General features: G+C 49.9%; 1 protein-coding gene across 1 annotated transcript in view; it reads right to left on the minus strand.

Annotated features, from left to right (window-relative positions):
• CERS2 (ceramide synthase 2) overlaps window positions 1–12,619 on the minus strand; it is a 64,198-nt gene extending 51,579 nt beyond the window's left edge. The window contains exon 1 of the mRNA XM_054998153.1: window positions 12,326–12,619. The gene's annotated coding sequence lies outside the window, so the exon portion shown is untranslated. The remainder of the gene's footprint in view (window positions 1–12,325) is intronic.
• Between the last annotated feature and the right edge of the window lie 1,909 nt (window positions 12,620–14,528).

Genomic DNA, 14,528 nt, shown 5'->3' on the forward strand with positions numbered 1-14,528 from the left:
ATAAACTGATGGGGTGCCTGGAGAAACCCTACTTAGGGTCTCTTAGGGCTAAAACCAGTTTTTGGATCTGGCCACACAATGGGCAACCAGGCAAGGCAGAGATCGTTGAGAGCGACCCAAAGCTTATGTAGGAGAAGGGGTCGTGGCTCAATAGCAGAGTGCCGGCTTTGCATGCAGAAGGTCGCAGCTTCAGTTGTTGGCCAGTTAAAATAACTGGCAGTGAGTAGGGTTGCCAGACCCCCACTCTCGCCCTCGCTTACCTGGCCGGCGAGGAGAAAGGCAGGGGAACGCAAGCAGGCCGAAATCAGCCTGCTGTGGAGTGCTGGAGTGCTCCTGGGGCAGCATGTGGCCTGCGTAATGACATAACTTCCCGGAAGTGACGTCACCGCATAACCCTGGGGTAGGGTTCCCAGGTGCCCACGGATGGTGGGGCAAACTCCCGGGGATTTGCCCCCTACTGGCACAGCATCATCACTTCTGTAAGCCAGGGGAGCATTTCCGCGCTTCATTTGGAGTAGATTTGGGCCCCAAACCAGCTGAATTGGCTCCGTGCGGAGCACTGGAGTGCTTGTGCGGCTGGTGCAATGACATCACTTCTGGAAGTGATGTCGCCGCACAGCTGGCACGACAGTGTCACTTCCGGAAGTGACACCATCATGTCGGTGCTGGCGCACATGCGCCAAGGTTTGAAACACAGTGGCAGAAAGTACACACCAGGTCCCAAACCACCCGATGGGAGGATAGAGGGATCTGGCAACCCTACGGGGGCACATGCGCATGCAAGGTCAACTCTACAGTAAGCGCCAGACCTCCCATCTCCTGCTTGGAGGGTGAGGGGAAATGGTGATACGAAAGGCCTCATCCAGTGCTAGGGTCGCCAGCCTCCAGGTGGTGGCTGGAGATCTCCTGGAATCACAACTAATCTCCAGGCCACTGAGATCAGTTCCCCAGGAGAAAAGGACTGCTTTGGAGGATGGACTCAAAGGCGTTATTCCCTGGTGAGGTCCCTCCCCTCCCCAAACCCCACCCTCTCCAGGCTCCGCCCCCAAATCTCCAGGAATTTCCCAACCAGGAGCTGGCAACCCTATGCCAGTCTTAGATAAGACTGACCAAGGCTGTGACTTGGTAGCGCTTGCAAGCGCTTGCCCGTATATTTTGGGCCACCGAACTAAAGGATCCTCAATATTTGCAAACGAGGAATTCAGAACCAACTTCAGCTTTGTCCCAGCACCACCCCCCACCAAAGCCTTGCTTTCCACCTTCCTTTGAGGACCCCCTCCCCCTTCAAGATCAGAAGCCGCAGAGCGTCTTCTGAGAGAATTTCGGCAGAACAAAGGTCTTGGGCAACTGCCCATCAGCAGCCCCTGAGAATGCCACAAGCAGGACTTGATAAGAGATGACCACTGCCCCCAATGTTTGCCTCAGACAAATACCGTTCTGCCTCCTTCCCAATTCACCTTCTTTCAGGAAGCCCCTAACAATCTCCAACGCCCATATTTAAGAGTGGGAAATAACATCTCTGACTAAATAGTAGAGTCCAGTAGCACCTTTAAGACTAACCAACTTTATTGTAGCATAAGCTTCCAAGAACCACAGCTCTCTTCATCAGATGCATCGTCAGCTTTCGAGAACCACAGCTCTCTTCATCAGGTGCATCGTCAGCTTCCGAGAACCACAGCTCTCTTCGTCAGATGCCTAATCAGCTTTCAAGAAGCACAGCTCTCTTCGTCAGGTGCATCATCAGCTTTCGAGAACCACAGCTCTCTTCGTCAGGTGCACTGATGCCAAGTTGGTTAGTCTTAAAGGTGCTACTGGACTCTTTAGGATTTTTCAACTACAGACAAACACGGCTAACTCCTCCGGATCTCTGACAAAGTGAGCCTTGATTCTCGAAAGCTCCTACCCTGGGAATCTAGTGGGTCTTTAACGTGTTACTGGCCCCAAATCTTGCTCTTCTGCTACAGGCCAACCTGGCGCCCCCTCCTGAAACCATCTCCTCCTCATGCATTGATGTGCTGCTTTTCTCACCAGGAAACCTCAAGGGCTGGGCTTAGCAGGGGAGCCCTAGCTTGGCATGCGAAAGGGCCCGGATTTGACTCCTTCCTGTCCAGCTAAAAGATGCCGGGAAAGACCTTTCCCCGTTGGAACGCCATTGCCAGTCCGAGGAGACGAGGCAGGCTCCGATGCACCAACGGCCTGATTCGGCACAAAGCGGCTCTTTCCACTGTGAGTAAATGCAGACTGACAATGCTGCTTAAATGCCGACGTTCCATATCTCCCCATCAAGGCCAGAGTGTGCCTCCTCGCACACATATCCCAGCCACGCCCTGAGCTCAGGGCAGCTAATGGAAGTGAGGAAAAAATGAGGCCACAAGGTTTATTATCTGTGCTTCTTGACTAGGTACTACTCGCAACTATTGGCTCTTTTTTCCCCTCTGTCTATAAATAATTTAGACTGCATATCCAATGTTCTGCTTTTATAAACCGCTCTTGTGTTTTATATTTATATTAGCCTGTAGAGAAGGTTCCCTGTACCATACTTGGAAGGATTTTAATTGTCTGTCTGTAATTTGATTTTAAATAATGTCCAAAATATGACTGTATTTATTTTTCATTTTATTTTGTTAGATCCCCCGATTAAGCTTAAGGCGAAACGTCTTGGGATCTAAAAGGATAAACAAGGAACTCTCCATTTGCACTGTGTTCCTGTTCCCTCTCTGCTGCTAACAGAAGTGGAGCACTTTTGGCCGTCCGGAATTCACACACCCACATTTAGCTCTCCCTTTTGATGTACCACTCCAAGGATTGTACATCATTCTCCCCGTCTTGTCCTCGCGCCAGCCCTGTGTGGTAGGTTAAGCTGAAAGACAGAGAAAGGTCTACATTCACACAGCAAGCTTTATGGGAGATGAGCCCAGATCTCATTGGTCCTATTCTGGCATTCTAGTCACTAAACAACACTACCACATTGCACTGGCCACTACACCACACTACCGCACCGCACCCACCGCTATACCACACTGCACCAAGAAATCTGAAAGCTTCTCATGTTTTCAGTGCAAGAAGAAAAGCAGCCACCCCCTTGTGTTTCATATCCCCTTGACACAAATATTTCCTAATTTTTGTTGGCGGTGGGGAGGAAGCAGGGGACAGAGCAAAACGATGACAGTCTGTGGTCAGGTCACTTTACTCAGGGGCTGCTGTATGGTCAATCGTTTGCAAACAGTTGCTACAATCCTGTACAATAACCCTGCACGTTAGGCCAGTATTAACTGTCCTGAATTGCAGATTATTGAAGGGGTTGATGTTGTTTTGAGGTTTAGGCCACGTGAGTTTACAACAGAAACAACATTGTGAAATGAGGATTACTCTTACATTTTATTCTGACATTACATCAGAATGTCATGGGAATGTCCCCCATAACATTCTGATGGGCAAACTTTTTGTCCGTAACAGATCTTGCCAGACCAACCTGGTTTCCTTCTTTGATCGAGTGACCAGCTTACTGGATCGGGGGAACTCTGTTGACATGATTTATCTGGATTTCAGTAAAGCTTTTGATAAGGTCCCCCATGACATTCTGATGGGCAAACTGGAAGACTGTGGAGTGGACTATAGGACAGTTCGGTGGATAGGGAACTGGATAGAGGACCGCACCCAAAGAGTGGTGGTCAACGGCATTTCATCAGATTGGAGGGAGGTGTCCAGTGGGGTGCCGCAGGGCTCGGTTTTGGGCCCCGTACTTTCCAATATTTTTATCAATGATCTGGATGAAGGAGTGGAAGGGCTGCTCATTAAATTTGTTGATGATACCAAACTGGGAGGAGTAGCAAACACCCAAGAAGATAGAATTAAAATTCAACAAGACCTGAATACTCTGGAGAAGTGGACAGCTGTGAATAGGATGCAATTCAACAAAGACAAGTACACAGTATTACATCTGGGCCACAAAAATGGGAAGCACAAATACTGGAGGGGGGACACTTCTGGGCAGTAGTATATGTGAAAGGGATCTTGGGGTAAGAGTGGACTGTAAACTGAATATGAGCAGTCAGTGTGATGCGGTGGCAAAAAAGGCAAATTCAGTCCTAGGTTGTATCAAAGGGGCCATTGCATCGAAATCGCAGGTGGTCCCAGCCCCTCTCTACACTGCCTTGGTCAGGCCGCACCTGGAGTATTGTGTGCAGTTCTGGAGGCCTCACTTCAAAAAGGATGTGGCCAAAATCGAGAGGGTGCAGAGGAGAGCAACGAGAATGATCAGGGGTCTGGAGACTGAGCCCTACGAGGAAAGGCTGAGGGCCTTGGGAATGTTTAGTTTGTAGAAGAGGAGATTGAGGGGGGACATGATTGCTCTCTTTAAATATTTGAAAAGCTGTCGTTTGGAGGAGGGCAGGGAGCTGTTCCAGTTGGCAGCAGAGGGTAGGACCCGAAGCAATGGGCTTAAATTACATGCACAAAGGTACCGGCTGGATATTAGGAAAAACTTTTTCATGGTCAGAGTAGTTCAAAAGTGGAATCAGCTGCCTAGGGAGGTGGTGAGCTCCCCTCCACTGGCAGTTTTCAAGAAGAGGCTGGATGAATACTTGTCAGAGATGCTTTAGGCTGATCCTGCACTGGGCAGGGGGTTGGACTAGATGGTCTGTATGGCCCCTTCCAACTCTGTGATTCTATGATTCTTTGCAACTGCGCTACAATCATTCTGCCAGCCCTCCAAAAAGCCAAATTTGGAGGACCGCCTAAACATGCAGCATACAATTTCCGAACGTCTCTGGGTCTCTACAGGTGAGAACACGAAGGCTTAGCCAAGCAGACCGGCTGTCTCTACTCATGGCCTTGTGGCTGACTTCACTTCTCCTTCCCAAGAGAAACAAGAAATATTCACAGAATTTTTGGCACAGGGTGGGAAATAAGGCTATGAAGATTAACACCAATCGTGATACGCCTGTTTGTTTTGCTGTCCTGAGAGCTGGCGGTGCTCAACTGGGACAGGAATTCAAATCCCATTTGGGAAAAAAAAGTCCCCAAATAGCCATCTTTCATCCGCGTAAACAAAGCTGGTGGGGGCAAGCAGAAGGAAGCTGGAGCACAAGTCTAACCAATTCACAAAGCTTTGAGGGAAGATTTTCTTATTTCTAGTTACACTGGTTAAAAACTAATTCCCTGCACAGCTTGGCTTGCTCACTTGAGCCATCTAGAGCACATTTTTTTCTCTCCTGGAGGCTGAAGGGAGCCAGCCAGGCAATGTGGGAGATGTGTATGGGTGTCTTTGGACAAGGGAGCAAGTGAGATCTTTTGCCCTCCCCTCCCCTTTCAAAAAGATGGCTAAGGAAATCTAAGCAGCAGCACCGGGAACTTCAAGATCCTTATGGGCAACAAGTGAAACTCGCTTTTAAAGATCCAGAGGAGTTAGCCATGTTAGTACGTAGTAGCAAAATAGTAGAGTCCAGTCGCACCTTTAAGACTAACCAGATTTATTGTAGCATAAGCTATTGAGAGCCACAGCTCTCTTCGTCAGATGCATCATCAGCTTTCGAGAGCCACAGCTCTCTTCGTCAGATGCATCGTCAGCTTTTGAGAACCACAGCCCTCTTCATCAAAAGCTGACGATGCAACTGAGGAAGAGAGCTGTGGCTCTTGAAAGCTTATGCTACAATAAAATTGGTTAGTCTTAAAGGTACTACTGGACTCTTTTGCTTTTAAAGCTTTGCCCTTTTATTTATACCCAGAGCTTCGTTATTTTTCATGGTCAGAAACTCCTCCAGAATCTCTACCCCCCGCCTAGCACTCCTTCCCCTGCTGGAGTCAAGCACGAAGTGGCCTAGGGTTGCCAACTCCTGGTTGTGAAATTCCTGGAGATTTGGGGGGTGGAGCCTGGAAACGGCGGGGTTTGGGGAGGGACCTCAGAAGGGTATAATGCCATAGAGATCCACTCCCGAAGCGGCCACTTTTCCAGGGAACCGATCTCTGTTGCCTGCAGATCAGTTGTAATTCTGGGAGATCTCCAGCCAACACCTGGAGTCTGGCAACCCTACCCTTGCCCCACGGGAGGGGCATAGGAACCACCACTGCTGCTCTGAGCCAGCTGCCCGAGGCCCAGATGGAGCAGCAGGAACCAGCTCTTATTCTTTCCCCCCCTCCTTTGGGAGGGTGGGGCTGCTGAGCTGACAGTCACCCCCCCCCCCCAGTGCAGGACCATGTCTGTTCATGATGATCACCCTACAACAGGGGTGGCCAAACTTGCTTAATGTAAGAGCCACGCAGAATAAACGTCAGATGTTTTGAGAGCCACAAGACGTGGTGCACTGAAGTGATTTCAGATGAAGAGGCTGGTTTGGGGCAGTGTCCTGAAAGTGACATCACAAGAAGGGGTGGGGTTTTGCTGCAGTATGCTGGAAGTGACATCATGGGAAGGGGTGGAGCTTGGGAAGAGCCATCACCTGATGTTTGACTTGGAAGTGACGTCACAAACTAGGCTTCACCCCCAAAATCCCCAGATATTTTCTGAGTCAGACCTGGCAACCCCAACATTTTTATTGAAAATATGAAAGACATGGAAAGAAGGAAGGAAAGGGAGGGAAATAAACTAAACTAAAATGTATGGCCATGGCGATGCTCACCTCCGGGAGCCGCACAATGTCTAGAAGAGCCACGTGTGGCTCCTGAGCCGCAGTTTGGCCACCCCTGTCCTACAACATCCACCTAAACTGCAGGAGCTCCTCCCCCTTTGGCAAATGAACAGGCGAGGATCCCCCCCCGCCCCCCCCTTTTGTCTTGGTTCATAAGCACCCAGCAAGAAAGAATTGAGCGAATGAATTGTGATTCCCAAACTGTGCTTAACAACAACATTCAATTTATATACCGCCCTTCAGGACTACTTAACACCCACTCAGAGCGGTTTTACAAAGTATGTCATTATTATCCCCACAACAAAACACCCTGTGAGGTGGGTGGGGCTGAGAGAGCTCCAGAGAGCCGTGACTAGCCCAAGGTCACCCAGTTGGCTTCCAGTGGAGGAGTGGGGAATCAAACCCGGCTCTCCAGATTAGAGTCCTGCCGCTCTTAACCACTGCACCAAACTGGCTTGGTTCATCTCTGGCAAAGGTTCTCTTGTGGCCTTCAGCCAGCAGCCACAATACGGGCATAACACTGGCCTACTTTACAGGGCTGCTGTAAGTATTTAAACATGGTAAAGTACATGAAGCAGTTTCAATACTGACAGCATTGAACGCTAAATAAGCTTTAACTCCCATCTTTCCCAGTAACTCATCTCAGTGCTTTGAGCAAGTTATTTATCCTTTCATCTTGGCTCTAATGTTGCAATATACCCCATCCCAAGACTGCAAAATTAACTGTTTTGCTTCAGACTAAAGGTGCATTTCATAATTTAAAAAAATAGTGGAAAGTAGAAAGCCGAGCTAGAATATCCTTAGATACAAAAAAGGTGCCTGCAAGTAGAAATCTAGTGTGCATGCAAAAATGGTATCATATACCTGCAACCTTAGGTGCTACAGTCCTCTTTGCCAGTTCAGGACTCTACCACCACCCTCTACTACACGCTTAGTGGCAGCTACATATCCTCCTAGACTGGAAGCAGCCAGCCTCACAGAAGGGCAAAACACTAGAGATCAGGAAACTCTTAGTAACTTTAAAGACACACAGAGAGACACATCATGCAACAGCTTAGTCAAAGAAACAACTTTGTGTTATCCCCTCCACCCAAACTTCTTCTGCTTTGCCTGAACCTTTGGAAAAACAGCAGGTAAAAGATCGAAGGCAAGAAAATCGCTGCAAGCCAGTGGTCGGTTGTTTTTGTAGTTTTTTCAAAACTCCAGTGTCTCTGCGGACTTGAAAATAAAGAACCATATTTCTCGCCTCCCAAATCCGAAAGGCTAACTAACCTTGCCCCTGTGATTTAGTACCAAATCAGAAGTTTGGAAAACTGAGCCTCCCAGAAAAGGTCCCAAACCGCATGTCACGTCATGTGGACTGTGCCCTATACCTTGATCTCCTCTTATCCCACCCCTCTGTTGGCACTGATGGGGAATTCAACCCTATTATGAGTTAAGCAGTTGCAATTCTCCATAGAACAAGTTAAGCAGTTGCAATTCCCCGTGGCCCAAAATAAAGTTTCACAGTTTAAGCCCTAACACAGAGATGGAAAATGTCACAAATTGAGGTGCTGGTACCAGTGTAAGAAAACCCCCAAATAGCTGAGCTTTCCCCCCTAGCTCTGGGCTTGGCAATTGCAGCTACACTGCACCAGCTTGGCGGGGAGGAAAGAAGGACTACGTGGGCACACGCCCAAGACAGAGGAACAACAAGCCCCTAAAGACCTTGGTTCAGGTACTAGCCATTATTTGCAGTTCCCACTCCCTCCAGTCCTCTGGCATTTACAGGAGATTTGTAGGAGGGGTGGGGCTCTCTCATTTTGTGCCTTATTTTGCAATAGGTGAGGAGCAACACAAGTGCCCTGGTCTGCTTGCAACCGCTCTGGAATTCGGCACAGCAGGGGCCTCCAGTGAGGCCATGCCAACCTCCACTAGCCCCGATACACACCCTTCACCTGTATCCGAGATGCGCCCAACAGACCGGGCTGAGCAATGCAACACAGCTGTGGAGGTGCCTGCGCCTACAAAAACTGGGACAGGTGCCACGGCATGCCCCATTTTCACCGTGGGGTGTTGCAGGCCTTCTGCCAGAATCCACCTTCAGCTTTCATTCCAGGTCCGGCTGAGAGCTTGGATAGCAAAGTAAATCCCTGATTTAAAAAAAAATAGTCGAAAAGTAAAAAGCCGAGCTAGAATATCCTTAGATACAAAAAAAGTTGCCTGCAACTCCGTAAGCATCTGAAAGACCGCTCAGTGATCCGGGGAAGTCAGCATGGTTTTGTCCGTAACAGATCTTGCCAGACCAACCTGGTTTCCTTCTTTGATCGAGTGACCAGCTTACTGGATCGGGGGAACTCTGTTGACATGATTTATCTGGATTTCAGTAAAGCTTTTGATAAGGTCCTCCATGACATTCTGATAGGCAAACTGGAAGACTGTGGAGTAGACTATAGGACAGTTCGGTGGATAGGGAACTGGTTGGAGGACCGCACTCAAAGAGTGGTGGTCAATGGCGTTTCATCAGATTAGAGGGAGGTGTCCAGTGGGGTGCCGCAGGGCTCGGTTTTGGGCCCGGTACTTTTCAATATTTTTATCAATGATCTGGATGAAGGAGTGGAAGGGCTGCTCATTAAATTTGTTGATGATACCAAATTGGGAGGAGTAGCAAACACCCAAGAAGATAGAATTAAAATTCAACAAGACCTGAATACTCTGGAGAAGTGGGCAGCTGTGAATAGGATGCAATTCAACAAAGACAAGTGCACAGTATTACATCCTGGCCACAAAAATGGGAAGCACAAATACCGGAGGGGGGACACACTTCTGGGCAGTAGTATATGTGAAAGGGATCTTGGGGTGAGAGTGGACTGTAAACTAAATATGAGCAGTCAGTGTGATGCGGTGGCAAAAAAGGCTAATTCAATCTTGGGTTGTATCAAAGGGGCCATAGCATCGAAATCGCAGGAGGTCTTTACTGCCTTGGTCAGGCCGCACCTGGAGTATTGTGTGCAGTTCTGGAGGCCTCACTTCAAAAAGGATGTGGCCAAAATCGAGAGGGTGCAGAGGAGAGCGACGAGGATGATCAGGGGTCTGGAGACTGAGCCCTACGAGGAAAGGCTGAGGGCCTTGGGAATGTTTAGTTTGGAGAAGAGGAGATTGAGGGGGGACATGATTGCTCTCTTTAAATATTTGAAAGGCTATCGTTTGGAGGAGGGCAGGGAGCTGTTCCAGTTGGCAGCAGAGGATAGGACCCGAAGCAATGGGCTTACATTACATGCACAAAGGTACTGGCGGGATATTAGGAAAAACTTTTTCACGGTCAGAGTAGTTCAAAAGTGGAATCAGCTGCCTAGGGAGGTGGTGAGCTCCCCCTCACTGGCAGTTTTCAAGAAGAGGCTGGATGAATACTTGTCAGAGATGCTTTAGGCTGATCCTGCACTGGGCAGGGGGTTGGACTAGAAGGTCTGTATGGCCCCTTCCAACTCTGTGATTCTATGAAGTAGAAACCTATTCTTCATTCCAGGTCTGGCTGCGAGCTTAGATAGCATCAGTAGCAAGGTACACCCTGGTCAACATTCGCACACACCTTTTCACTGACCCGTCCCCAGCTTTGCCTCAATCCTGCCAACTGTACTCAAAAATAGTTTCGAATGCTCCAAGAAATGGGGGAGGGGGCAGTTGTGACACCAGAAGCAGTGGGAATTTGTGTTCCGCAGCAAAATGTGCGTGCTTCTGATATATTTCTCGGCTGAGGATGTGCCCCCCTCCCCGAATAGGGACAGCACACAGGGGTTTCTGCCACATGCACATATAACCCATTTCAGTGATTTAGCTCGGCAACGGTTCGCTGCATTTTAGCCCGAAAAGCAATCTCCACAGCCATTACACCAAAGTAACCACCTGGCAAATTACATTTCTACAACACAGGGTTTTAAAGGAGCAGCCTGTCGCTCCAGGCCAAATCCAGAAGCCTCGCTTTCCTCCAAACACAACTTCTTTTCCACCCAAAGCAGAAATACTACATTATTTCAGACAGACACCTAATTCTGCTTTTATGCTCGAGAAACACAGTCCTTTTTCAAAATGCAGCAGATGCAAACATGAAGGCCACGAAGAGACAGGCCACTTCCTGGAATCCAGGTGTGTGTGTGGGGTTGCAACACACACACAGGCTCTCTCTTCAGGAACGTACTTGCAGGCAGCTGCAGGTTCCAGAGGGTGCCTGGCACGGCACCTGAAAGATAGTCTCGGGAGCCTCACAAGCAAAACTTTTGCAAGCAATCCAAGCCATGAAGAACAGCTCAGCGGCCCTGATAGAAGATGGAGATATCACAGAACCTTGGGTAGCAATGTTAAAACAAACACCACATTGTTCTAGCCACAATGCACGGCCCATAAAACGCCAAAGCCAGCTTGCGCCAGTGTCCCCGATTTCAAGCACCGAATTCCTCGCCCTCCTTACTCCTTAGCCATCTTTTGCTAGGAAAGGGAGTTTTCTCCATAAGGGGAAAGGCCTCAAACAACAACTTCACTCTAAAGAAGGCAAGCAGGCCCAGATCTCCAGCCGTGCCGCCTTAGTGGCCTCTAGGGGAGGCCGTGGATGCTCTGCCCTCTCCCAGCCCCACCAGGCCTGCAGCAGGGCCAGCCAGGTCCAAGCCACCTGGGGAAGGCCCGGGAGAGGGTTGGTGTAACTCACGGGGGGGGGGGGCAACACCCCACCCCTTGACTCTGCCCTGAAAGGCACCTGGGTGTCTTCGGGAAGCCACCTCTTTGGTACCCCAAAGCAGAGCATTTAAAGAGAATTTTTTACACCGTCTTTCGACCCAAGAAGGCTTGCATATGACACAGAGGAAAAAAAACTTTTAAGGGGGCCTCACCCTCTGGGTAAGGGTGGGGGAAAGAGAAAAAGAAGTGCTTCCGCGCCTGTCTTTGCAATGAATCTGAATCTTGAGAAATGTTCGGAAGTCGAAAGGGAGGGGAGGGAATGCACATTTTGGACGGCAGAAAGCCCATGTGGAAATTAGTCATGGGAGGGGGGAGTCAGGGCCAGGCCACATGTGAAGCGCACGCCCGAAGAGGAGCGGCCTTTACAGGGGAGTCATCTCCATTGAACCCAGCGGGGCTTCCTTCCGAGTAAACACAGATGACAGAGATGTGAACCAAAGACGTGGGAGGGGGGCTTACTTCCGAGCCAAGGCGCTTGAGGCTTGGGGCTCCCAAGCTCCGCGCACAGTTACGGGAGAGTAAATCCCACGAAAGGGGAACCAGCCCTACGGTCGTGTAAAGGCGCCTAAGATCGGGCCGGCGCAACACTGGGCTTTAGGTAGGAAAAGGTGAACACGGATAAAGGTTTTTTTATTGTAAAAAAAATCCAGGAGCATCAAAATAACCCGCATAGTTGAGGTTCACACACACACACAACCCGCCCCAGAAAGCGCGATCCATTTTCGATTTGGCTGTTGACGCGTCTGAGCGCAAAGGGCTCCCGATGCGCTTCTGCCTCCGCCCAGCCGAGGCTGAAATTGACAAAAGCGAATCGATTTCCGCGGCCGAAATTGACCAAAGCGAGTCAATTTCCCTCCCGACGGCGACAACGTTGCCGCCTGCCCTGCCTGCCTGCCTGGAAAGAAAGAAAAAAAACTGGCCCGAGAGAGGGAGGGAGAGAGAGAGAGAGAGGAGGCGAACCCGGGAGGAAAAGCAAACTTGTTGCTACTCACGCTTGGCAGGCAGCAAGGAGCGACGAGCAGGAGTTTCTTTCTTTTTGCAAAACGCACGCCGAAGATCGCGTCCCTCTCGCCTGGGGCTCGGGTGCCTCGCCCCCCCTTCTTCTCCCCCCCTTTTTTGTCTCTCTTCCTCCTCCTCTTCTTCCAAGAGAGGAGGAGAGAAAAAGAAGAAGCGGATCGCGGGCGCTGGAGAGGAGGACAACGACGCCGCTGGGAGCGATCCGGCGAGGGGAGCCGCACGCTCACATCTGCAGCCGCTGCCGCCCCCCCCTTCCAAGCCAGCCTTTGCAATCGACTGCGGAGCGAGCGGAGCCACAGGCCTCCCCCCTCCGGCCGCCCTCCCTCCGCCCTGGCAGAGAAGGGCCGCCCCAGCTTGCAAGGGAAAAGAGCCCCGCAGCGGTCAATCACGCGAGGGAAGAGGTGGGGCTCCGATCCTGCCCACCCAGGGCAGGAGGAGGGGTTGGGGGGGGGGTGGCCTTTTTTCTTCCATGGAGTGACTCATTGAGGAAGCTGTGCCTCCCCCCCTCCTCCCTGATTCATTGCGTCTGACGTTAGTGCTGGCCGAGAGCAGAAAACTGGCTTCTGGGGCGGTGCGTAAAAGCGCTCGTCTGCCCCAACAGGCGTCGAAGCCAAGGGGAGTTCCCCGACGAGAAAGTCCCGCAGAGGAAACTAACCGGCGGTGCAGTCGGGAAGCCGAGGCCGGAGGAACGCTGCTTAGCGACGCCCCGTGAAGCAGAAAACTAGAAAGGAGTTGAGGGGCCAGCCTTTCTCCTCGAAGGGCTAGTTTTCTACCTGCGGGGATTTTTTTTTATTTTGAGAAAAGGAGGAACGCTTCCTGCCTCTTTTCACAAGGCGATGATAGCAAAGAGATTCTTCATTTATTATTATTATTATTATTATTATTATTATTATTGTGGTTGTTGTGGATTTTCCGGGCTGTATTGCCGTGGTCTTGGCATTGTAGTTCCTGACGTTTCGCCAGCAGCTGTGACTGGCATCTTCAGAGGTGTAGCACCAAAAGACAGAGATCTCTGAGTGTCACAGTCTGCCACAATCTCTGTGACACTGAGAGATCCCTGTCTTTTGGTGCTGCACCTCTGAAGATGCCAGCCACAGCTGCTGGCGAAACGTCAGGAACTACAATGCCAAGACCACGGCTATACAGCCCGGAAAATCCACAACAACCATCGTTCTCCGGCTGTGAAAGCCTTCGACAATACATTATTATTATTATTTACATTTCCAACCCGCCCTTCCCACAAGCGGAATACAATTATTTACATCATTTATCGCCCACTTTTCTCACTGATACTCAAGGCGGATTACACAATATGAGGTTAATACAATCAGTATCAAGTACATTTCAGTACAATACCATAAGGTAAACAGATACCAAGTTTAAAAGACATAGCATTAGCAAGGATCCAAGACAGAGTAGAAAAAATACTGGAGCAAAACACAATAAATTGTAGGACTAACATTAGACAACATGGAGCGATGGTGGTACATGGAGGAGTACATGTTTGAAGCAGCAGATCACATATCAGGCAAAAATAGTGATGAGCTAGATTTCCAAGGCATGAGCTTCCGAGGGTCAAAGAGAGGCAGTCTGATGGAGGAAGCGTTAACTCTTGGAAATCCATACCATACCCTGGAAATCTAGATGGTCTCTCGGGCACTACTGGACCCAAATCTTGGTCTCCTATTGAATTGATTATTGACTGTCCCAGCCATTGATGGTATTGTCAAGCTCCCTTGGTTGGGGGGGGGGGCGGGGGAGAAGAGGCCACTGAATTTGATGGAGGGTTTGCCAACCTCCAGGTGGTGGCTGGAGATCTTCCAGAATTACAACTGATCTCCAGGCCAAAGATATTAATCCCCCTGGAGAAAGTGACTGCTTTGGAGGGTGGACTCTATGGCATTCTACACTGCAGAGGCCCCTCCCCTCCCCACACCCCGTCCTTTCCAGGCTCCACCCCTAAGATCTCCAGGAATTTCCCAACCTGGAGCTGGCAACTGTGGGAACTCTGCCAAGGACTGTGCTATTTAAAGTGCGGCTTTCTTTTAGTTGGCTGCATCTCTTTGCTGGTGTGGGTTTCTTGGCCTCTTTCCTTCAATGTCCGCCCCCCCCCAGCTTTCCCCTCCTCATAACTGTTTTGCTTATAGAAACTTGGGGTTTCCAGTTTCAGGTTTCCCT

Source organism: Eublepharis macularius, chromosome 1, assembly GCF_028583425.1.
Source record: "Eublepharis macularius isolate TG4126 chromosome 1, MPM_Emac_v1.0, whole genome shotgun sequence".
Taxonomy (NCBI): Eukaryota; Metazoa; Chordata; class Lepidosauria; order Squamata; family Eublepharidae; genus Eublepharis; species Eublepharis macularius.